The sequence below is a fragment of the Ambystoma mexicanum genome, chromosome 12, assembly GCF_040938575.1.
Source record: "Ambystoma mexicanum isolate Mex_15411 chromosome 12, UKY_AmexF1_1, whole genome shotgun sequence".
NCBI lineage: Eukaryota > Metazoa > Chordata > Amphibia > Caudata > Ambystomatidae > Ambystoma > Ambystoma mexicanum.
Window position 1 is genome coordinate 351,160,433 of NC_090936.1, and position 25,165 is coordinate 351,185,597.

General features: G+C 44.1%; 1 protein-coding gene across 9 annotated transcripts in view; it reads right to left on the reverse strand.

Annotated features, from left to right (window-relative positions):
* The window catches only part of ITPR2 (inositol 1,4,5-trisphosphate receptor type 2), a 4,412,221-nt gene that overhangs the window by 75,193 nt on the left and 4,311,863 nt on the right, over positions 1-25,165 (reverse strand). The window lies entirely within an intron of this gene.

The following is a 25,165-nucleotide window of genomic DNA, read 5'->3' on the forward strand; positions in this document are numbered from 1 at the left end:
GCCTGTGTGGATTCCCACCTTTGAGGATCGGGAGTGGCGGCCCTCTTGTCTCATGCCACCGCCATTTTGTCAGTGCTTGAGGCACGTGGACCTGTAGTCGGTGTGTTCCCGGACTCACCCTTCATGCCTGTCTGCATTGGCTCTGCCCCACCCTGCACCTCAGGTGTACACCCGGTAGGCTGTGTGCCCTTGGCCTCTCGGCCGGTAGTGCTGGGCGTGCGTATAGGCGCCCCCTCAAGTAAGGACCTGGCATCAGGGCAAGGCCCATCGGGAAGACTCCTGGTAGTGGTAGAGTTCACAGGCTCCTTGGCTGTGGATGGGTAGAGCCTTTGGATCCCTTGGCCGTGAGGCCTGTAGCTGCATGAGCCTCGATGCCCCCTCAGCCACTGCAAGGGCCGGATTGACCCTTCCCGCCAGAGCTCCCCTGGGAAGTAGTCGCTGCTGCGGGGTGCTTTGGAAAATAAAGCACCAACCTTCTTTGTCTTCGTCCGGATGTAGTCCTTGATGTTTTGTGGAGGAGTCTTGTTGAACAGCTCTCTCCAACGCACAAACGGTGTTTCAGCGACCTGGGTGTGAGAGCGTTGCACACGGAGCACCCGTCCCATCCGTGGTCTTCACCAAGGCACCAGAGACAGAGTGCACGCAGATCTGCTGTGGTGAAGGAACCCTTGCACGATGGACACCTGCTAACGCCTGTTGAAGCCGACATGCACCGGGGACAAACTAGGGCATCAGTGGATGGTGTTCCCAAATCTGCAAAAGAAAAAGAAAAGAAAAGATTTTGGGGAAAGCGCGTGGAATTATGAGGCTTGAGGCGTCGCCCAGGAGCGCTGGTGGTTGCGGTCCATTCCCGTCGACACGGAAAAGGGGACTGATGTGTGGCGCTAGTGGGCAGGGTAAAGGGAGCCTGCGCTCCTGTGGCCGCACCCTGGCACACTAGTAAATTTCAAAGGGAAATGTCTTTTTCTGGTGGAAAAGAGGTTCCGTTCCTGTCCGTCGCGAGGAATGCCCACTCAGGATGGAGGAAAGATGACAGGACGTAGGAGTCAGGTTTTTAAACTAACATCTTTGAGTCTGTGTCTCTCTTGATACCATGCCTGTCCCACAATACTGATGTGTGTCATTATCAGCAGCGCATGCTGGGGATGCAAGTTAGGGTTGAATTGCCATGAGCATGAGGCTCGACCATGACCCTAGCCTCACCAAACCACCCCCGTTATCCACTGCACCTGCCCTGCATCCTAGTTCAGTGTCCTCTATACCCTCATAAAGTGATCAATGGCCAGTGCACATGGCTTGCAGCCATGGCCAGTCTCCAAAATCCATGGGGCATGGGCTCCGGCCGTGATATTGTATCTCTCCAGCTATGTAATCTCTCCATTGGCTCCCAGTGGATGCAAGGATTACATTCAAAACCCTCTTCATTGTCCACAAGGCTTTGTGGGGCCTGGGTCCAAAATACCTTCAGCTGTCCCTCCGCAAATACCACCCCTCTCGAGCTATTCATTACTCTACCTCTAACTCCCTCAGGGTCAGTCGTTTTTCAAAGAAACAAGCTGGGGGTAGATCTCGGTCTTCGGCTGGGTCCTCCCTCTGGAACAGTCTCCCTGCCACTCTAAAACTTGAGGAGAACCATCTCCGGTTCCGGAAGCACATCAAGACCTTCCTCTTTGGTTCTTCCTTCACTCCCCCTCTCCCCTGCTGATCTGTTCTCTCTTGGCACCGTGCACCTGGCCACCCTCTGTCCTCTGGGCTCAGGTGCCTGCTCACCCTGCCACCCTCCCGTACTGCCTCCAGGCCACCCCTTACACTGGGGTCTGTATCTGTACCCATACTGCCCCCCCCTTTTTTCTTCCTGCACTTATCAGACCTACCCTGTCTGCTGCCTTAAACCCAGCACTTGCCAATTGCTGGCTGCACTATCACTTTTTGTTGCCTTTATTATTTATTTATTATTTATCTATTTCTCCTTTCCTCCACACTCTCCACTTCTCCCCCTTTCAATACACTTTTTCCCTCCCCTTGTCCCATGCACTTGCACGTTCTCAATGTCACTAGGCCTAGTAAGATCGTTGTTTTGTTCTCCCCTCTTCCCCTCCCTTGCCTTGTCGCGCTCTGAAACATTTGTGTACGAGCGCGATAGAAATAAAATATCAATATCAATATGATATGATATGCCATTTATAACACGCCTATACACAAGTGTTTCAAGGTGCGATGAAGCAGGGGAGGGGCAACAGAGGGGAGACAGAGACAGCAATCTTACTAGGCCAGGTGACATTGAGTTTGCGCAAGTGCAGGTGAAGTGGCAAGGGGAAAAGTGTGGGGGGAAGGTGGGAGGAGGCAGTGCAGTACATAAGATAACAGTAAAATAATAAAGACAATAAATAAAAATGCAGCCAGTTGATGGCAAGTGCAAGGTTAAGGGCAGACATCAGGTGTCAAGTGCTGTTAGGGGGCTGTAGGGACACAGAAACAGTCCCCGAGTGCAAGGTTTGCCAGGGGGGCAGTGCAGGTGTACAACTGGCAGGGAGGGGGACCGGGGACCAAGATCAGAGGACAACCAGGTAACCAGTGCAGTTTCAGTTTCAACCAGGTGATCAACAGGGGAGAGTAGGAGAGAAAGCAGCAGAAGCAAAGAGGAAGGTCTTGAGGTGCTTCCGGAGCCCGGAGATGGTTCACGTCAAGTTTCGGAGAGGCAGGGAGGCTGTTCCAGAGGGAGGACCCAGCAGAGAAAGAGATCTACCACCAACTTGTTGCTTGGAGAAGCGACTGACCGTGAGGGAGTTGGAGGTGGATGAGCGAAGAGCTCGAGAAGGAAGATATTTAGGAAACGAAAGTTGAAGATATTGAGGCCCCAAGTCCCAGAAGACCTTGTGGACAATACAGTGGGTTTTGAACTTAATCCTCGCCGCCACTGGAAGCCAGTGCAGAGATTTCAGTCCTGGAGAGATAGGATCCCTGGGCTTGAGGCCAAGGACAAGTCTTGCAGTCCTGTTTTGGATGAGTTGCAGAGGGCGGAGAGTAGAGGCAGGCATATTTAGAAAGAGGCTGTTGTAGTAGTACAGCCTAGAGAGAACTAGAGCTCTGGAGACAGTGGTGAGGAGAGGAAAGTAAGAATACCTCTGAGGAGGTGCAGCTGGTAGTGTGACTTCTTAGAGACATCAGAGATGTGAGGAGAGAAGGAGAGTGTGGAGTCGAAGAGGACCCTGTGGTTTTTGGCCTCACAGGTAGCAGCAGGAAGAGGGCCAAGAGAGGCCGGCCAGAGAATGACAGGAAAGGAGGGAGCACATGTGCCGATGAGAATCTCGGTCTTACTGGCATTAAGGCAGAGATCATTGGTGGCACAGCACTCCTGGATAGCAGACAGACAATCAGAAATTAGAGAAGGAGAAGAGGTGGCTGAATGGAGCCTGAAAATGAGCTGAGTGTCATGTGCATAGCACTGAAAGTTGGGGCAGAGAGCAGCAATGCATTAGGCAAGGAGTGCCAGGTATTGGTTAAACAGCAATGGAGTGAGGTTAGAACCCTGGGAACACCACAGATAGAGATAGAGATAGAGGAGAGGAAGGGCCCAAGTTGGACATGGGAGGGTCGATCAGGGAGGAAAGAAGTCAGTCAAGGCAGGGCCTGATCGGTGACACCCAGGTTATCACGGAGACGGTTGAGCAGGATGGCATGGTTGATGAATGCATCTTAGGCCTCCAAAAATCTAGGAAAGTTTGGAGGCCCAAAAAAGGGGTTTACATGCATCCTAGACCCCCTGAAGTGCTGCATGCCCCAATAAGCAAATCAGACTAGACATTTGTCCTTGCCGAGGGCCAGGTCCACTGCCCAGGCAACAAAGTTTTTCTGTGCTGGGACTACTGTCCACATGGCCAACCTAGACCCAGTGTCTGCAGACTACACTTTGAAGACCCTGTCCCTGCAATCAACATATCTCTGTGTCCCTTGAGCATTGTTCTGGGCCTTCTGCGCTTGCCCCATCTTCATCCATCCCTCCTCCAGCATTAATGGCATTTTGAACTTGTGGGCGTGCGCTCGGAAAGGGGGCTAGGTGGATGGGAAGGCTCAAGGTGCCGAACACCATGTACACCTCAAAGGGTTTGTTTGTGCAATGACCAATGTCCATATGGCCACCCCAGACCCGGTGTCTGCAGACTCCATTTTGAAGACCCTGTCCCTGCATTCAACATATCTCTGGGCCTCTTGAACATTGTTCCGGACATTCTGCGCCCGCCCCATCCACACACATCCCCCCTGCAGCATCAATGGCATTTTGCACCTGTGAGCGAGCACTCGCAAGGGGCCTGCACTGGAAGCATTCAGGAGGTCAAACATTGTCATAGAGGTCTGGTGGGTGTGAACGAACACGTCAGACATTCACATACACACCCACTTCTGTAAGCCTTTATAAACTCTTTACAGGTTACCAAGAAAACATCTGTGAAATCCACAAAGGATATTGGCATCCCTCCACTTGTTACCTTGTTCGCTGAATCAGCTCATCTGTTGTTCCAAATAAGGGTTAGTCCACTTTTAGTACAGTTTTCTGTATTGTCAATGATCTCCACTAGGACACTTTCTATTGCTCTATACTTCAATGTATACCTTATTCTCACTTTATTTCATTTAAAAGGTCTGCACTATTATCAACCAGCATAAGCATGTATATCTGTGTAATTAGGACATAACATTACAGAGTATTGTTTTTAAATGTAATTTTCAGTAGGGTATGTTTTCTATGTGCTTTTGGTGCCATTTTCTATTATCAGAGGGATGAGATGTTTGTTTTACTCACTGAAACTTTTGTAATACTAATAATTGCTCATATTTCTTTAATAGATCATAAGGGCAATCGAACAATGCCTTCTTGTATCTTTTCTGGGTTTCAGTAATACCAGCCATGCTAAAAATGAGAGTGCTCCTTCATGTTTTTCGGAAGGATTTAAATGTACTGCCCAATGCAGTTCCAACTCAATTTCAGCACACGCTGACCCAAGTGAGTAGTGGACGCTACATTTTAAAATGTATTTTACAATTTTCTAGGTTTGCATGTATAATAAATCTTTGAAGTGAACACTCATATGGAATAGTCAGTGGGAAGGTACCATAAATAAAGTTTTTCATTTTTTGCTGAATAATTCCATTGTTATTTCATTGCATGTCTTTCCTTCTTAACATGATCTTCTTTGGTTTATACATTTGTAACTTTAGATTACTTTGCGAGATACTCAAATAGCTCTAAGCAATGGGAGCCTTACCAAACGCACAATCCCATTGCATCTTTTTAAAATGTCATCTTTTTTGATAAAATACCATGTCTGTTTTTAGACCGCACAGATGGAAGTGCAGAACATTAGCATGGAAGAAACCATAGACACGTCAAATATTCTAATGGTGAGACTTGCACACAAACTTCTTTTTTTATTTTGTTGTGGTATAAGTTATAATACCAATGTACATTTTCTAACGAACAATGTTCAAACTATTTGCATCGATTAAAGGACCAGGATGCTACATTGACCACAATTCCGGAGTCCACAGCAACCTCAATCACCTTTCAAGTACATTGTTTTGAATAATTCTTCACACACCACTACACAAAATATGTATTTGATCAAGTTCCAACCAAAAACGTATTGATTATTGTTATGTATACTGTTAACTTTTGGGCTTCTTTGTCAATAAAGACCTTTTCAATGTAATTGTTTTGGATTTTGCTTTTACATCTTTCTTACTTCAATTACCATTATATAGGTGGAGCCTCGAACTTCGGCAACATACTATTCTTCAACTGGAACCGGTCCGGATGATGAGGCAGTATAAGTGAAAATGTATTGATTTATACTAATGGTTATAAAGTAACAATATGTTTTTTTACATTTAAATTTCCATTTTTGTGGTGATTTGCAATACTGTAAGCAAACTGCAAAGCATTACATCAACAACCTTGCTGAATTTATCACAGGAAAACATGCACCAATGAAAGTAAACTATCAGAAAAATGTACTTTGGCACTGAATAATATAGACTGTTTCACCATATTAATTGTGTTTGTTTTAGTTCAGAAACTTTAGCTGCTTAGCGAAAAATGGAATAGGTGAAACAAAATAACATTACAAGGCATTATAGGGGACACAATTTAATCAATATGTTTTCCAGGGTGAACTCAAACCAACTCCCTGCGACATCTCTGAAGGTTATCAGGTACAGTTTCCATATATGTATTTTAAAAATGTTACACATACACACATTGTTCGACTCCACGTTATTATTAATTTAAAAATGTTAATTGGAGGATGAAACTTAATTTTTTTGCGAGTTTAACTCATATTGCAAGGTCGACAATCATTAAAACCACTATCTCAAGATGTAGTTTGTGAGATCGTAAGCTTTTAACATTACATTATTTGAAAATGAATTAAATTTTCTTTGAATTTATTATGTAAAAGGACTGTGCTACTGAAGTGGCTGAAACTGAAGAGACACAAAGACAAGAGGTATACGTAACATATTGCAAAATATCATTTATCATCCATTTTCACAGCAAAGTAATATTTAATATGTTTTTAGTTGCTTGTGGATTTTGATATTTTGTTATATTTTGATATAGCGATATAAGATTCTTTAGGTGGAAGAGCAAATTTAAAGGTTAATATAATTTAACAATGTTGTTTTTCAGCTTGGTCTGGTGGTCGCAAAATCCAATTTGGCAGTGTCAAAGAAAATCCACAAAACAAGGGTACATAACAAAGGTTTTTGAACAATTTTCAAATTGTAAATGATCTATTCTGTATCTGTGCTATAAATTAAGCATGTTTATTTTCTCTTAAATTAGAGGCCTAGGATGAAGAGCAGCATAAAGACTGTATTACCTACAGAAAAAATAATGCCTATTATATGCGACTCATGAGAGCCATAAGGTCATTTATAAATGAGGCAAATGCGGCCACCATAGCAAGAGCAGTCATACTGTCACGCCTGGACTATGGCAATGCACTACTGATTGGAGCCTCAAAGAGAGAACTTCAAAAGTGTCAGGTTATGGAAAACGAGGCAATTCGCATCATTAAGAACATCAAAAAAAAGGGAGCATGTTACAACAGGGAGAAGATCCCTACACTGGCTAAGGGTGGAAGAAAGAATACTTTTTAAATCAATGACCATAGTACACAGATGTGTACATGGAGAAGCCCCGAAGTACTTTAAGAAACAATTCACATTGTACATGCCCCAAAGAAGCCTCAGATCAGAGCATAAGGCAAAGCACGTGCAAGGTGGGGGAAAATCCTTCCCAGTCAAGGCCGCAAACTGCTGGAACAAACTACCTCCAACTCTGCGGCAGGAAGAGAATTACTTACGTTTCAGAAAACGTCTGAAACTCATCTTTTCCAGTGAAAAGCCTGTATTATATACACATGTTGAGGAAAGAATAAAACTTTGCCTGTTTTTGATTGATATTTTATTTCTATCGCGCTCGTACACAAGTGTTTCAGAGCGCAACAAGGCAAGGGAGGGGAACAGGGGAGAACAAAACAGCAATCTTACTAGGCCCAGTCACATTGAGAACGCGCAACTGCATGGGAGAGGGGGGAGGGGAAAAGTGCATTGAAGGAGGAGAGGTGGAAAGTGCGAAGCAGAGGAGAAACAGATAAATAACAATAAATAAATAATAAAGGCAACAAACAGTGGTAATGCAGCCAGCAATTTGCAAGTGCTAGGTATAAGGCAGCAGACAGTGTAGGTCTGATAAGTGCAGGAAGAAAAAGGGGGGGCTGTATGGGTACAGATACAGACCCCAGTGCAAAGGGTGGCCCGGAGGCAGTGCAGGAGGGTGGCAGGATGAGCAGGTACCTTGGCCCAAAGGACAGAGGGTGGCCAGGTGCATGGTGCCAAGAGAGAACAGATCAGCAGGGGAGAGGGGGAGCGAAGGCAGAAGAAAAGAGGAAGGTCTTGAGGTGCTTCCGGAACCAGAGATGGTTCTCCTCAAGTATTAGAGTGGCAGGGAGGCTGTTCCAGAGGGAGGCCCTAGCCGAAGACAGAGATCTACCCCCAGCTCGTTTCTTAGAAAAACGACTGACCCTGAGGGAGTTGGAGGTAGAGGAGTGAAGAGCTCGAGACGGGAGGTATTTGCGGAGGGATAGCTGAAGGTATTTTGGACCAAGGCCCCAGAAAGCCTTGTGGACAATGCAGAGGGTTTTGAATGTAATCCTTGCATCCAATGGGAGCCAATGGAGAGATTTCAGAGTCGGAGAGATACAAGAGGTCAGCTTGAGGCTAAGGACAAGTCTTGCAGTCCTGTTCTGGATTAGTTGCAGAGGGCGGAGAGTAGAGATAGGTAGATTTAGAAAGAGGCTGTTACAATAGTCCAAGCTAGAGAGAACCAGAGCTTGGCATACCATGAGATTCTGGGGGAAGGAGAGGAAAGGCTGAGTACCTCTGAGGAGGTGCAGTCGGAAATTTGACTTTTTAGAGACCTCAGAGATGTGGGCGGAGAAGGAAAGAGTGGAGTCAAAGATGACCCTGAGGTTCTCAGCCTCGCAGGTGGGGGTAGGAGGAGGTCCAAGGGAGGCCAGCCAGAGAGTGAGGGGAAAGGATGGTGAAGGTGTGCCGATGAGGAGGCTCTCCGTCTTGCTGGCATTCAGACGAAGATCATTGGCGGCACACCAATCTTGAATGGCAGTTAGGCAATCAGAGATGAGAGAGGGAGAGGAGGTGGCAGAAGGCAGCCTGAAAATGAGTTGAGTGTCGTCAGCGTAGCACTGGAAATTTGAGCAGAAAATGGCAATGCAGTGGGCGAGAGTTGCCAGGTATTGGTTGAAAAGCCAGGGCGAGAGGTTAGACCCCTGGGGAACACCACATGTAGAGAGGAAGATAGATGAAAGGAAGGACCCAAGTTGGACCTGGGAGGGTCGATCTAAGAGGAAAGAGGTCAGCCAGGCCAGAGCTGTATCAGTGATACTCAGGTTTTCACGGAAACGGTTGAGCAGAAGGGTAAGGTTGACCGTGTCGAAGGCAGAAGAGAGATCGAGGAGGATGAGGACAGAGGGAATGTTAGAGTCAAGGTTGGAGAGCAGATCTTCACGGATGTTCAGGAGAGCAGTTTCCGTGCTTCTGGCAGCTCTGAAGCCAGACTGGTGGTCATGGAGACAGCCAACAGAATTGGAATGAAGGTTAAGCTGAGAGATGGCCAACTTTTCCAGGAGTTTGCCAAGAAAGGGAGTAATGGAAAGTGGGCGATAGTTAGCTGGACAAGAAGGATCAGCTGTGGGTTTCTTGAGAAGAGGATGCCCAAAGGAGTGCTTCAGAGGGGAGGGGAAGGATCCAGAGGCAAAGGAGTGGTTGAAGAAATCAGCAAGGGCCGGAGCAAGGGTGTCAATGTGGTCCTTGATGGTTTTAGAGGAACAGGGATGAACCTGTTTTGAAGAGGCTTTCATAGATCGAACTTGTCTAGCAACCTCGTCAGGGGTGAAAAGAGGAAAGGACGAGAAGGATGGTGGGTGGGTGGCTAAAGGAGGGTCAGCAAGCACAGAGGGAAGAGGAGGGGTGTGGGTGGAGAGGGTGGACAGGATGTCCTGGGTTTTTGAAATGAAGTGAGAGGCAAGGGCATTGCAAGGAGCCTGGGAGGCAACAGGAGGGGTAGAGACTGCAGCAGGGTTGGCCAGCTCCTTGTAGATTTTAAAGAGTTCAGCCGAGTTGTTAGATGCCGCAGAGACACAAGCTTGAATGTGGACTCTCTTCTTGGTGAGGACAGAGAGTCAGTATTGCCTTTGTAGCAGGCGACAGGCCAGTACAACGGATTAACATGGATCTTGCCCTGCGCCCTGATGCCCGCGGGCTACCGGCGCATTACAAACCAAAATACAATACAATACAACTAGTCTAACCAATGCTGTCGCTTGCCAAACAGACATGACTTGAGGCTGAGCATGGATCACGTAAGACTCAATGTTGTGATGCAGCAGCCAAGTGGCCTGAATTTGAATTAAATGTCAGCCGTGACCCATCAAAAGTATGCCTGGATCATTGTTACACCACCCAATGTCAAACAGAAGTGACAGACAACACAGCAAATGTTGCTGAATTGCTTGCCGTACCGCCAACACAATCAACACCCTATAAACAAATTATTTCTAGGAAGATGAAAATGTTACCTGTTTCCTCAATACATGTTGACATATCGGAAGTATCACACACAGAAATTGAATCATCTTCGCCACTAATTGACAATTGTGCTTGTTATGTGGACTACACTCTTCCTAGCGTTCAGGACTTATCCACCTCAATGGAATCGCAATCCACTGTACCTCTAGATGATTGCCTATTAAAGGAACCAAAATAGATTGTATATGACTGCTGCGTGATAGAGATCATACAAATGATTAAATGCAATCATAAATTGCGTCTGAGTATTTTTGGGGAGCCATTGGTGAAGTTTACTCATTTAGTTAAAGGCACCGACGTGCAGATCAAGGGTAGCTGTGTACACCACCATAACAAATGTTCATGGTCTGCTCAACCTATACTTGGAAAAGTGCCTGCTGGAAATGTACTTTGTTCATCTGCATTGTTGTTTTGCGGATCAACGTTCAGTACACCTTCCATTTTTCTAACTTTTTTTCCAAAATCCAATACTACAAATATCAGAGGGATTTCCTGTTTGCTATTAGCCAGACATGGACACTCGAACAGTTGTCAATCGACAATGCTCTCGCTGGCAAAAGGCTCTGGGTTGCTGGTGATGAACCGTGCAACAGTCCTGGTTTTTCTGCTAAATACTGTACTTACCACTTACAAGACATGGAAACCAAAGAAATAGCAAGTTTGGTGGTGTGCAGGTAACTAAATGTACATCTTATGTTGCCATGGAAAAATATGGTTTCATCAAATCCATTCAACTTCTGCAATCGAGAGGACTGCACATAGACCTGATAGCCACTGTCAGACACATTTCAATTGCCAAGGGCATGCAAGAGCAGTTCCCAGACATAAAGCATCAATGCTATGTATGGCAAAATTCATTTAGAAAAAGATTACAGCTGCTGGGAAAAAAAGGCCACAGAAAACATTTTAAATTGGTCACACTCTGTAAGCAACCAATTTTGGTGGAGCTCACAAACTTGTCAAGGATTTATTGACATTCTACTTGAAAAATGGCATTCAGTGATGCACCATTATTCCAAAATACACTCCTGGCAAGAAAACAAACATTTCCATGAATGTGCAAATGGACCATTGAGCAAGGAAGAGAAGCGTAAGAAAGGGTGGTTGGTTCAAAGCCCCCCGCTAAACGCAGCACTTCAGAAGATTGTTTGCGACAAAACACTTTCAAAAGACATGAGGGGACTCACCGAATTATGCCACACTAGACATTTAGAGGTGCTCCACAATTTGTGCTTAAAGTACAGGCCTAAAAGGTTACATTTCAGCATACACAGTATGGAGACAAGAACAAGACTGACTGTACTTGCACACAACAAGAACATGAGGTAACAAGCAAAAACTGCAGCAATGTTTGGTATGCCCCGTTACAACAAGGCATATACCAAAAGAAGCAAACAGTGGGTGGCAAAGCCAATCTACCAGCAGATAGATTTTGAATTTGTGAAAAATCTGACACTGAATGTGCTGGCCATGCAAATGCATGGAATTGAACCAGATTTTGCTTCTAGGGCCCAGACTGTGCCACGTAACATTGCAAAAGAGGTTTGCCCTCCCAAACTTGAACTTGTGAAAAGGTCGACTTTGAGATTTAATTGATGTGTGGCTCTCTTTACAATGTTTAACAATGGCAGTTTGAAGCTTCCACTCAGTGCCTGCAAGCAGTTTTCATTGTGCACAAAATTAAATAGTATGTGACGTGAAATACAATGTGCTTTTTAATTAATTACTGTTTGTGAACTAAATGATTTATTTCTCAACAATAAATGCTGGTATGATTATGTTAGGCAGAATCCTATGCAGTTCCCTTGGGGAGCACTACAGAAGATTCGTACTACAGGTATATACACAGATTTAGTTGGTAGCTGTGGCTGAGCAGTCAGACCTATCTCAAGAGGGAGATGAGCAGTATTCAGGGTTTACACAATAGGACTACAATACTATGGAACAAGGAAACACTGACCAAAGCTTTGTATCAAAAAGAATATATATTTATTTTACACACTCTTAGTTCAACACACAAATCACTATTATTAAAGCAAGTTAAAACAGTCAAAAAGAGTATACACAACTCCCTATTTAAATTGTAGACAAGTTTGAGCAAGAGCAAAAACTGAGCAAAATGGCACACTGTAAACCAAGCAGAAATGACACTCTAACAATTTCTTCAGAGGGAGGGAAAGGTTAAGTTATACAGGGTTCGACTCTTAAACACACCAGCAACACTTCCCAATTGGATTGTGAACAAGTTAGGCAAGGTAGTACTTTAGTATAAGCAATACTTAGGTGAAAACTGAGCAAAATGGCACTTCAACAATATATAAAGGGGAAGGAAAAAGGTGGTTATGAGAGTTTAGGTGCACCAACACATTTATTGATGAAAAGCAACCTAGAGAAGCCAGTTGTAACAGATTTAGCAAAAATCAATAGGCCAAGGCAAAGTGCCCAGGATCAAACGGTTCTAGTAGCTGCAGTCAACTCTTTGTTTAACGGTTCGAAAAGGAAGGTGCAGAAAGTCAAAAGACAATGTTAGATGAAAGGGGCAGCCAACCCAGAAGGTAAGTAAAGGATTTACAACACCTTTAGCAGTACCCAACGAAACGGGAGGCCTGGCGGAACAATGTACCTTAAAAGTGGATGAGGCTCCTGCTGTGGCGATAGTTCCTGGCAGTTCCTGCAGTTCGGGAGATCCAGCAGGGAAAGAGAGGCTCCCGTCGTGGAGGAAGGTTCGAGTCACTGCGCTGCCCAGGGATGAAGCCAGCCGCGATGATGCCAAAACCGAATAAAAGGTACGCTCCTTTAAATCGCGGTCGTGGTGGACTGGTGCATGGCTATCCGGTCTCCGAGTGCTTGCCACTAGCGATTCGACCAAGGCAGGTCCTGGGAGGCGATTGGCAAACTGGTTGGCCCCACCAGCTCAAGGGAAGAAGACTCATGCAGGTGAAGATCTTCTCGGGTCGTTGGAGAAAAGTGGTGAGGATCTGCAGCAGGGCTTCACCGGTGGTTCAGTCGTTGCAGAGGTCTTCGGCTTCTCTCCTCTTTGGATTTCTTAGGTCCAGTGGCGACGTCTTGTCCTCCAGTCCTCAGAGCCCCGCTTTATGCAGAAAAACCACCATTCATACAGCCTAGCTGCCACTCACACAGCAGGGTGGTTATCCTGGCGGGATAACCCCCCAGCCTATCAGGGCAGAATGCGACTTGGGTTGCTTAGGCTACCCTGTCCAGGGTGCCTATTCCCCCTCCCACACATCCTGTCTACCCCAGACTCAGTGGCACTGAAAGGAGGGCTTCTGTGCAGAAGCCTGCCAAAAGGACGAACAAAGGATCCCCAACCTGGGATAGGATTTTAGAGAAAGACACGAGAAAGAAATATTATCAAAGATCTGGCAATAAAACCCTACCGGAGTAAAGTTAATAATAAAATAAGCCGGCGGTTTGTTAGAGGCTGTCAGTAAAAGTGGTAGCCTCGAACAATGGGATAATCCCATAGGAAAATATTTGCGGTCGAATATCAATGGTAGTAACCACTGCCACCAGCCAGAAATTTTGGAGAGATGGACCTGACGGTACCCTCTCAAAAATGAACGCTAGGGACAAACTATTAACCCTTTCCAGTACTTTCATAGTAAGATGGGTTCTAATGGTTTTGTTCATAACCATTGACTAGTAAAGTCAATTGGGACTTTACATGCCCTGGGAGACAGTAGTCAGTCCCAGGGTATAGAGTCTATGTTTGGGGGTCACTATGACACCCCTGTGTTACTGCACTGAGGGTGCTGTGTAACACACATGTAAAAAAGATGATACCTATGAGGGTGAGAAAAACCCCATAGACCATAAGCACAAAAATAGCCTAAAACACACATCAGCAATCTGTCTAAGAGTGGGAAAAAGAGTCTCACTCTCAGCAGGAGAAAAAAATAAACCCTTCAAATCCAGCAAAGCTGCTGGGGGACTCTATAGGTAAGGGAAATTAGCCTTTTAAGAGAATTCTCCCTAACAGATTATTTCAAGTGTTTCACTTGAATGTACTCTGTCTCAATGCCAGCAAGACTGAAATCCTTTCAATTAGGACAGCTATTCAATCTTTCCTCTATTAACTCTGGCACCCTCCCTGGGCTCGCCTCCCTATCCTTACACTCAAGTCAGAAACTTAGTAATCATGTTAAACTCCACCCTCTCCTTCTGTCATCACATCACAGACGTCTCTAAGAATTCCCACTACCAGCGGTACCCCTCATATGTATTCTTCTTTTTCTCACTTTCCCCCAGAAGCTCACTGTCTCCAGAGCCCTAGTTCTCTGTAGGTTGGACTATTGCAACAGACTCATTATAAATCTTCCTGCTTCTACTTTTCACCCTCTGCAACCTATCCAGAACATAACTGCAAGACTTGTCCTTGGCTTCTGGCCAAGGCATCGTATCTCTACAGCCCTGAAATATCTCCGATTTCTCCCAGTGGCTGCAAGGATCAAGTTCAAGACCCTCTGCAGTGTCCACCAAGACTTTTGGGGCCGGTGACAACACTACAATAAGATCTCTCTTCCTAAGCACTTTCATTCTCGAGCCCGCTGCTCATCCACCTCCAACTCTGAGGGTCAGACTCTTCTCCAGGCAGAGAGTGGGGGTAGATCGCCCTCCTCGACTGGTGCTTCCCGCTGGAACAATATGTAACAGAAAAGGGGACGCCTGGCTATTCCCTGACCATCCAGGTATTACAAGGTATATCTAAAGCAATTGGTCAGGGCGAATACGGACAGAACCATATATAGAGACACAAAGACCATCTACTGAGTCAGTTATATCAAAAAAAGGTTGCTGTGAATTTTTAACAAACAAATGTAAATAACATGACATACCATCAGGATGTAGTGAGCCTAACACACTCCACACAGAATTAGATATTCTAACATTTAGTACATATTTGAATCATAAGATGACTTATAACATACAGACCCTTGTGTTGTCAAGGGTTTCCAATGTACAGAAAAAAATATAGGGCCTCATTACGAGTCCGGCGGTAACCGCGGCGGTAAAACCGCCTGGTTACCGCCGGACTCGTATTACCATTCCCCCTCCGTGATTCCCGGAATTACCGGGGCATTACAACCCCGGTTTTCCGGGAATCACGGAGGCGGAATGATGTAAATCCCCATTCCCATTGAGTCCTATGGGACTCAATGGGATTCAGGATCATGGAAGCATTACGAGATGCTGCCGGTGTTTCCCCGTCCGCCTGCATGCGGAAGGTGTTAAACCCACCAGGTCAGACCTGGCGGGAACATCACCTCCCACCTGCAGGGGACGGGATCAGGCGGTCCGCAAACAACGGTGGCGGCGGGTTTACCGCCACCGTTATTTCCGGACCGCCAGGGCCGTAATGAGGCCCATAGTGTTTTTTGCCACTTTAGCATGCTAAAACAGAAAGGAAAGTCGACACAAGAGTGGTTCGGCCTGTTGTATTTGATCAGCTTTGAGTGTAATGGCCTTCATCAGGAAGGGAATAGTTGAAGCGATTCCTTACTGCCTGTGGTATGTATCTATAAAAATTGAAAATGGTTGAAATCAGTGTTCTGCGTCCAGAGCATTTCTTCCAAAAATGAGAATGATGCGAAGTTCGCTAACTATGAACTGTGTTAGAAAAAGTTAACAATGATTTTGTGGACTTTACTATTTTCATTGTTGTGTCAAAATTAAAAAGACTTTCTAGACTCCCAACTATTGTTGTTTTCTTCTAAATAAAATGTTTCTATTAGTTTAGTAAAAATAAACAAGAGTTTTGTGCTTTTTGTGGATGTGTGTGTTTAAGTTCCTGGTTCTGCGTTAGATAACGTTATGATGTTGGCGATGACAGCGTATGTTTTTCTACGCTGCCCAATAATGTCATTAAAATAGGTGGAGCTCACCCTGAGCATCTAGTGATGTCAGCGTTAGGGGTGGGCAATATGAATCATTGGCGCGAGGGCACTTGAACTTAGGCCGATAGATCAACGAATAAGAATAGCAAAAGATGGCGGTTTCCCGAGCCGTTGTTTTCGCATGTGTTAAAGTGAGAAAAACTTGGGTAAGTTGCATTGGAAATGCATTTACGAACGATCGATGTATGCTCTGAAATACACGCCCGATCTATTAGGTCAATAACATTTCTGACCAAACTACCCGTTTAAAGAACTTTGAGGTACCTTAAATGTATGTATTCATTTTATAGTTTCACCATATTTTTTAATTTTGCAAAATGTGTATAATTGGAAGCCCAATCCCACCTCTCTTGTTTGGTTACAAACTTATTTTCCTAGCTTTGGAGCTCCAATTGCCAATCCGGTTTCCATTCAATTGTACTAAAAGTTAGGTCCACCAACCTCTTGAATACATTAGTATTTCCTGTATGGGTCTCTTGTCCAAACAATTTTTTTGCGGACACACTGGTGTGGCCTTTGATTTAATATATAACAAACACCTTCTTTTGATCACCTGTGCAGAAAAAGATATTAGGCCCAATTCTAATCTTAGTAATTCAATTGACACATTTGGGCCTAATCTAGTATGTTCCTCTAGAACTTGCCTTCCATTATCTTCAACCATCTGGCCTTGCTCGACTTAAGCCACACCGACAGTCTGCTGTGAAGGGGCCCCTGAGGGACCCTCGCATATGGAAACAAGGCACAATCACCACACACAAACTGATACGCCAGACACGAGGTTGCATTCCCAAAATCTAGGGTTTATTGCAAAGCAAATAGTCTCAGTTGGCCAACTGGTCCCACGCCCCGCGACGTGTGTCTGCCAGACCTCGGGGGACGCAAGAGAGAGAAATTCGTACAACAGTTACATATATACAAAACAAGCATCTAGTAATCAGTAGTGTCACAACTTATACCGCCCCTACTTTATTTCCTTTGAACTAGGCACAATGATTGACAATGGTGACAAGTATGACACCTTCAAACATTCATTTAGTAACAGTTTGCAATTTTGTAAGATCACACACATAAGTCTTTGTTTTAAAGAACACAATGCTTCTGTTTCTACAAGCAAGCTGTGCGTAGGGAGAGATACATTCCAGACCTTGCTATCTCCTCGTTTCTATTCGTGTACTGGGGGTCAACTTGCTCTCCAGGGCTCTACCAGGCTCAGGAAAGGGGGGCCACAAAGAAGAGCATAATTCAAGCCATTTAATGTTCGCTCTAGCATTTCTACTGTGCTTTACCCGAGACTAGCTGGCACCTGCTGTACTGATTAGAATGCCTTGCTGCTCACTCTCCAAGGATATGCGAGGGAGGGGACCAGGCATTTCTGTCCGGGTTACTGCGTTATGTTTCAACATGCCACTCGCGGCCTTGCATTGTGCACCAGTGAAGCAGAATAATATTTCAGCAAAGCAGTTTTACATGAGGCAAAAAGGCAACGTTAGAGAAAACAAGAAGAAAACAAAATGGCGATTTCAGTCACCTTAAAATGGCCGCACCATGGTTAAGCTTTTGCTACACCTTTCTATTACCAAACACATGAGGCGGTTGGTCTTTGGCCAACAAAGTATAGTGCCTTACGATCGAGGGGGTATCTATTCTTTCTGGACTGACAAAACCCTCCTTTTGGCCGTATGCCAAACGCCTCATCCATTCATTGCATCCTGTTTCGACCGAGTATCTGAATCAGATTCTGAATCTTGCACACTACTGGTCTCATCTTCATTATCATCAATATCAATTGACATTCATTCTTTTACTGTTCTTGATTCATCATTACCATGAGTATTTGATTTAATAGTGCTCTCTTTTTCTATCATATGTACACACTCTTCACTTATTTCAGTGCATATTACAGGTAGGCAGTGCATGCAGCAACAACATGTCATGAATATTCCAAGTACTGCTACTAGGATCACAAATAGTTTCCATCCCAACGAATATAATAACTCCCAGAACCAGGAGCCTATATCCCAACCCTCTTCTTGGGTATAGAGTTCAGAGCTCAAGACATGTAGCTTCTTATCGCTTCAAAAATCGTGGGAGAGGAGCCGTTTACGAATACACAGCACGTTGATCCCACGATTTTGCAAACACTGCCACGATCAACCAGGATTACATCAAGCGCCATTCTATTTTGTAGTGTCATTAACCTAATCCCTTTCTCCTCTAATGTCATGTTGTATAATATATCTGTTGTTCCATTTATTGTTTTTTCTAAGATTCTGGATAGTTGTCGTATATTATAGGAGTTTATTGCTTGGGCCAAAAATGGTATAAATGATTTTGCTACGTCCTCTACTATTAATCCGTCTTCATTACTCCTCCGTGGCCTAGATCTAGATAGTTTGGCTATGTCTGCTGTTTTTAAAAGGAACACTCCTGGGAACAAAGGTCCCAAATAACAAGTACCTCCCCAGTTTCTAGGCAACCAGGGATACGCTTTTTCCCCACATATAAAATATACAGGGTCACCTACATACACTGGTTCTACTTCCCTATTAAGAATTGCTGTATTCATACCTCTAGTGAATGTCCCTACTGAATAGGAGCCCTTTTTCTTTAAGCAAAAAGGAACAGAACGTGGGCTGTAGTTTACTGTATAGGAGGGAGGCACTACATCTTTATTTCCTTCTGATCTCATACGAAATATGATTACAGATGATTTTTCTGGCAAGAACAATCTATGGTGTGGCATTGGTTTGGGCGTAGCTTTTGGCATTATCATTCGTGCTCTATGAAATATGGAGCAACCTATAGGTCTCATGATTATCTCCTCAAATTCATTCATGTTTGTGCTATCTAATTGAGCCGTTTCACTTTTTTTTAATTCCATTTCCCATAATATAATGTACTTAGGGATGCACTGCATGCAGAACTTAATATTAGTGGCTACACGTACCAACCTATTCCTTTGCCACCATGTTGTGGCAAATGAGCAGACACCCAACAGGTATTCTTTTTCAAAATTGAATGTGTCATATTCATTATTTGCAGTAATGTGTTGTTTCCATAACCTTCCCTATGTTTTTCTTCCATTGGGGACAGAGTGTATTATTATCGTTAAGCTCAGCATAAAATTTGTTCGACCTTTTCCTTTCTGTGACCTTCTATGCGCTATGTTTAATTCATTATCAGCAGTGGTGCAGGAGGGGGCAAAAGCTGGTTCCGGCATTTTTCTCTCACGGTCCTTCTTCTTCTGCAGTGTTCGTCGTGAATGTCTCTCGTCGTTGCACTCGTTGGAATGTCAATAAGTTTGATAAATGTCAACAGTCTGTTTTGCCAGTTCTTAGCAGCCTGGATTGCTACAAGCTGGGCAAGATCTCTGTGCGTCTGCACATTGCTCAAAGAACTCCAGAGCAGTTATCAATTGCCTTCGTACCATGTGCGCCCCGTTCGTTCGCAAGGGTTCAGGACACATGGATTTTATGTTAGGACCAAGGAGCCTCGTTTATTGGGCTGTCTGATTTGCACAACCCTCACACCGCTCTCCTCTAGGCCTCCGGTTCCTACTTCATCCGAGAATAGGAAACAGAGGCAACAAAAAGATCAACAGAAATGCAGGTTTGATCACTCCTTCTTTCTAGGTCCAAATTGTATCGCCTTGCTCCTGGTATCGTGTGATCAATGAATAGTGCAGATGCACTTCCAGACTCCAGCTCGGAGTCAGCCTGTGGCGCAATAGCAGATGATGGTGGGCGCCACAGTGATGATGCAGCTTTCGTTTCAGGCTGCGGCGCAATGAAAGAGGGTGGCCGTCAAAGTGGTACACGTTCTACGTCTGCCAGCAGTGATGCAGATTCTGCTGAACAAAGTTGGGGCACTCCTTGCCCTTCCTCTTTTACAGCAATCTTTTCAGGCTTTGTTTCAGGATCAGGCAGATTTTGTGGCAAAGAACTGGCAATCATTTCTTTCGTTTCTGGGACTGCTGTCTCTTTCTGGTCGTCTCGATCAATCAGTTTTTCAGACGGTGATGGGACCTTCTTGGCGTGTGTCGCATGTATCCACGCCTTCCTCCCATCCACCCAAATTGCCGTCTGCGTATTTAGGAGGATCAGATAGGGTCCACGCCATCTGGGTGCTAACGATGTCTTTCGGTCAAAATTCTTGATTAGCACCCAGTTTCCTGGCTCCAGTGCGTGTCCCGGGCCAGTGTATCTTATTGGCAATGCCTCCTGCACCTGCTGATGAATCAAACGAATTTTTTGGATTAAAAGATTACAATAAATGCTGAGCACAGGGTATTCGAGTTCCCTCAGCCTTTTTGGCTGAGGTGCACACCAATCATTCGCCGGTCTCCCCATAACGATTTCGTACGGGGATAGCCCAGTTCTTACCTGCACAGGTGTGCGCATGCACAGTAACGCTAGCGGTAATACATCTGCCCTGCTTAACTTGTTTCCTGCGCATATCTTGCTTATCTTAGATTTCAAGATACCGTTGTGGCGTTCAATAAGACCGGCAGACATGGGGTGTTTAGAACAATGGAATCGCTTATCAATCTGGAGACCTGCACAAATCTGTAATATTACTGCGCCCACAAAATGTGGACCGTTGTCTGACCATATGACACGGGGCTAACCAAAACGGGAGAAGTATTCCTTTAACATTACTTTCGCCGTGCTCATGGCAGTGCAGTCTTTCAATGGATATGCTTCCACCCATTTGCTAAATGCACATATGATCACCAGAACATACTTCAAGTTTTGGCATCTCTCCATCTCTATGAAATCAAAATGGATTACCTCAAAAGGCATAGAGGGAGGGCCAAAACTGCCTGTTGGAGTCACTGTTCCCTTCCCCACATTGTGTTGTAGAAACGTGATACAATTCTGGACCAACCTCTCAGCATTTTTCTTTATGTGCGCATTCTCCCATACTGTGGCTAAATGTTGGACTATCTTTTTGGCACAAATATGAGTAGGGTTGTGGGCCATCGTGACCATTGCAGTTACATAGGAATTGGGCAGCATCCAGTTCCTACTCTTCATGTCTACCCAGCAACCCTCCAGAGCCCTCAGCCCACCCTTTTATTTCATCTGCAGTGGCTTCTGCCTGCATCTCTTTTACAGTGGCAATTCCATTCTCTATCATGCAGGGCACTTCCTCTGACTCTACTGTTAACATTTTGGTATTCAGGTCAGTGGCAGTTTGTTTCGCAATTCTGTCTGCAAATGCGTTTCCCTCTCCCACTTTGCATGTTACTTTTTTATGCGCCTCGCATTTTACTATTGCCAGGTGCTTTGGACACGTAAGTGCAGACAACAATCGTACAATCAAAGGGCCATGTTGTATTCTAGCCCCAAGTGATGTTAGGAAACCTCTCTCAGCCCAGAGTCGGCCAAAGTTATGAACCACGCCAAAGGTGTATTGGCTGTCAGTATAGATGTTTACACTGAGATTTTCAGAAATCTCACAAGCTCTGGTCAAGGCTATTATCTCCGCCGCTTGTGCAGAGTTGTAGGGGATTCTTTTTCTCTCCACAATACTTTTTAACGTGGTGATAGCGTAAGCAGCAGTTGATGTGCCATCCGGCAATTTAAAACGGGAGCCGTCACAAAACAACTCTCCATCTGGCTCTTTTTGTGGGGTATCTGTTAAATCAATTCTCCCCTTCGTTTCTTCCTCAGTAACCATTAAGCAATCATGGGGAGGTGATTCATTCCCATCAAGTTTTCCCATGGGTAGTGGCATTAATTCAGCAGGATTCAAAGCGCTACACCTCATAATTTGGATGTGTGGCGCAAAGAGGACAATTTCATATCTAGTCAATCTAGCAGAGGTGAGGTGTTGCGTCTGCGTTCTACTGAGTAGAACGTCTATGGCATGTGGCACCATCAAAATTAAGGTGTGCCCCAATACCATCCCTTCCGTTTGTTTCCCTGACGCAGCAGCCGCTGCAACAGCTTGCAAACATCGTGGTAGTGCGCGCGCTACAGGGTCCAGCGCAGAAGAAAAATAGCCGCATGGCCTATTTCTTCCACCTTGTTCCTGTGTCAAAACAGCCAACGCGCAGCCTTCACTCTCGTGTACAAACAATCTGAAAATGTTTTCATAATTTGGTGTGCCCAAAACTGGAGCAGAACACTACGCAGTTTGAGCACCTCAAATGCTCTCTGACATTCTTCATTCCACTGCAAGGGCATCACAACATTCTTCTTTGTCAACTCCACCATTGGCTTCACAATTAGGGCAAAATTCACAATCCACTGCCGACAATAAGAAGCCATGCCTATTATAGCTCTGACTCCTTTCTGTGTTTTTGGAATAGGCATACCAGAAATGCTCTCTATTCTCTCTGGCGTCAGTCTTCTCCCTTCTTTCGAAAATAGTAGGTAACCCAAATAAGTCACCTCCTTTCGAGAATATTGAAAATTCTTTACACTCGCTTTGTGGCCATGTGCTGCCAAGTGTGTTAATAATAAAACAGTAGTTACTATATAATTGAAAAATATAGGGCCTCTATTGCTTACCATTGCTACATTTTATGCATGAATCAATGTAAATACTTAATTGAGAACTGCTTGATAATGTCCAACATAAGCTGTACATTATGTGCATATTTTGTTTTAATTATGGTCATCCTATGTTGAACTGTCTTTGAATTTCCTGAAACTACACCTTTAGCTAATTAAGTAACTGTTTTTGATTTTTGGCTTTTGATTGGCTTGACTTCTCATCGTTCTGACGGCCTGGCAGCGCTGTTATTCGATTGCATATTTTCAATTTTTCTCTACTCTTGATTGTTTAGATAAATGTATTTTCCACCTAGGAACTTCTCTATTTCCCCATCCTTTGTACCGTCCTCGTTCGGGTTCGGAATACATCCACATATGTATATTTCTTTACATGTTGGATGTCCTCCTTAGATTTCAAGCATCCTTTTTTTTACTCCCATTCATAACCGTCTGTGTTTATACAGTGTTCTACTATTGTTCCCTTCACGTTTTACTCTACAGTACATATCATTCTATTTTTCTCTGACCATTCTAAGATGGCTGCTCGTATTTCCAACTATTATAGTCCCGTCTCTTATTATACTACCCCTGATCCTCCACGGCGCTCGATGTTTCCATGGTTGCTGTGTGAGGACGCAGAGCCGTGTATTCGACTCGGCATTGAAAATAGACCTTCTGCGGATCGCTCCTTTCTGCACTTTGGGTAAGCGGTTTTGCACCCTCATTCAGACTAGAACTGCACTCATTCTTAGGACTTTTCTCCTTATTTATTGAATATCCGTCTTACTTTACAGACGTTCTTTGCTGTCGCGCTCGCTGTGACTTGGACTTTCCACCTTCACAGCAAGTCTGCTGAGCTGTTATCTCCTACATGTGTCTACTGGGTTAGACGCTCCTTTGAGGTACTAATTAGTAGAGACCTCTTGCACATTATTCTGAGTTATCGAAGCCAGTTACTTATATTTACTTTTCAATCTACTTTTCAACCAATATGCATAGGTTGGACCCCCAAATGATGTTGTCATTTTCTGGCTTGGAATTGAGTAACTCCGTGACATTGTCACTGCTCTTCTTCTATTTCACCACAGACCCCATGCTAAGATTTCGTCACCTTTTGGTACATTTATTTATTATTTTTTCTTGGATCTCGTCAGAACTACTCTATAGCTATCTATTTGCTATCTTTTCACTCAAACTATTTTTACATATCTCTTTAAGATATAGCGCGCTATGCGCTTTTCTTTGAATACTTATCGTATTCAGTACGTTGACTCTGGAACCATCACTCTACACTGGTAATTCTTCATTTTACTTTGGCTTCTAACCTTTCACTATCCTCCTCCAAGCACACTTGTTTTCTCTATTATGCACGGCCCCTCTCTTCCCGTGTCCCTCTAATCTGTATTGAATGACCCCGCTGCTAATCCCACAGAGTGATTAGTACTCAGCCGATACTTTTATATTGTTCAGGAAAAGTATTTCGTTTACCTAATTACCATACTTGAGTAAGCTATATACATGTCTATTTTCGACAACGAAGGAAACTCTACAGTATTTAAAGCAACTGAGAACAACACATTTAAATTGTACATCTACTTAACTCGTTGCAATTGATTAATAGTTTCCAGATTTATAAGTAACTAAATTACTATTCTTCTGTTTTTTGTTAAAGAATCCAATTTGGGCCATTTGAAGAAGAGGAAAACATCCTCACACATATATAAACCCCTTTTATTTGCACACTTTCTCTCTCTAAACTTGATGTGCTCTTTTGATACCATTGATGCGTTTTCATGTTGTTGATTTCATTTTGAAATAATTGAATCACATTGTTTGTTACATAAAACATATTTTTGTACATTCTTGTCTATTGACATCACTTTGTTAATTATTGTGAAATACTTTTTGTATACATAAAAATAACAGTATTGGACTAGTTCCAAACACTTAAAAGTGTGCAGGGGACGGGAGGATTCCCAAGTCGAATCTTTTTCCTTTCTTTGTAATAATAAAACAGTACTCTCTTTACAAATCTCTTCTGTATCTGCAGTGATCAACAAATCATCTATATATTGAAACAATACACAACCTGCTGGTAACTCTAGCATTTCTAGTTGTTCTTTCAATGCTCTGCTGTAAATACTCTGACTTTCTGTGTAGCCTTGTGGAATGCGCGTGAATGTAAATGATCGTCCTCCTAACGTGAAGGCGAACAGATATCTGCTTTCCTTGTGCACTGGAATGCTAAAGAACACATTCTTCAAGTCAATAACACTAAAATACTCAGCTGAGGCAGGAATCATGGTCAAAATAATGGTAACATATGGGACTAACAGGAATTGAGGATCTACCACCTTGTTTAATGCACGCAGATCAATTATGAAAAGGTATGGTACCTCATTACCTCCTTTCTTATACACCGGGAGAATAGGACTGTTACACGTGCTGCCTGTAATCTCTTCAATCGCCCCCAATTTTACCAAATCAGAAACAATACTTTTCAATCCTTTCTCTCCTTCTAATGAGATTTTATATTGCGGAATACGCGGTAACGTTACTCCTTCTTTCAAAGCAATG